Source organism: Brassica oleracea, chromosome C3 (genome assembly GCF_000695525.1).
Source record: "Brassica oleracea var. oleracea cultivar TO1000 chromosome C3, BOL, whole genome shotgun sequence".
NCBI lineage: Eukaryota > Viridiplantae > Streptophyta > Magnoliopsida > Brassicales > Brassicaceae > Brassica > Brassica oleracea.
Window position 1 is genome coordinate 25,951,814 of NC_027750.1, and position 860 is coordinate 25,952,673.

An 860-nucleotide genomic window follows, 5' to 3' on the forward strand; every position below is an offset into this window, starting at 1 on the left:
ATAAGGATAAGGATAAACACTATGTTACAGATATACATGGAACATATACTAGATAAACACATAGTCTCTGGTTGTCTTTATCATGTCCCGGATTGGACCTGCAGTACGGACTGGTCCATGGTCGATCATCATTTGGTTTATAACAAAAAAAATTCCGTGAAGAAATATATTATCCCACCGGTACAGGTTCGTTGCATGCTTAATGTTGCCTCATTAAAACCTCTTCTGAAAAAACCCAAAACCAATGTGGCAAAATGGGAAACCAAGAACAGGAAAAAGAGTACAACACATGAACTCCCCCAGATGAATGCATCACTGTAGTAGAGGTTTTCCCATCTGGTATCCGAGTCTTCTTGAACGTTGAAGTTGCCTATGACTTGGTGAAGATGATCAGCTGGATTCTCCTTGAATGAACTTGTAAGTCTTGGATGAACTGATGGTGCTTCAAACGGTGCTCGGATGGACTTTATAATCTGCAAGATAACTTTACTTGCAGGTCTTTTTTCATGTCCCACGGATTCTCTTTGGTTATATGGCTTTCCCAAAACGTGGACATTCAATATATATATTGAGTCATAGACCCAGAACACATACGAACAACTTTACTTCATATCTTTCATTCATTCGGACTTATATCTCTCCGTATGTGCCAATGGATTTATCCATTGTAACCAATCATTCTTTATTTTCTTTTGTCGATCCATGTTGAGCTATAGACCTTGTCTATATTCGTTCATAATCATGAGTGTCTAAGGTCATACCATCAATAATTATTTGCTGCAATGAAACTCATGACACAATGAATTCGCAGTCATACACTCATGTCCTTTGTACATGGTTATCGATCTTTTCTTGCTTTA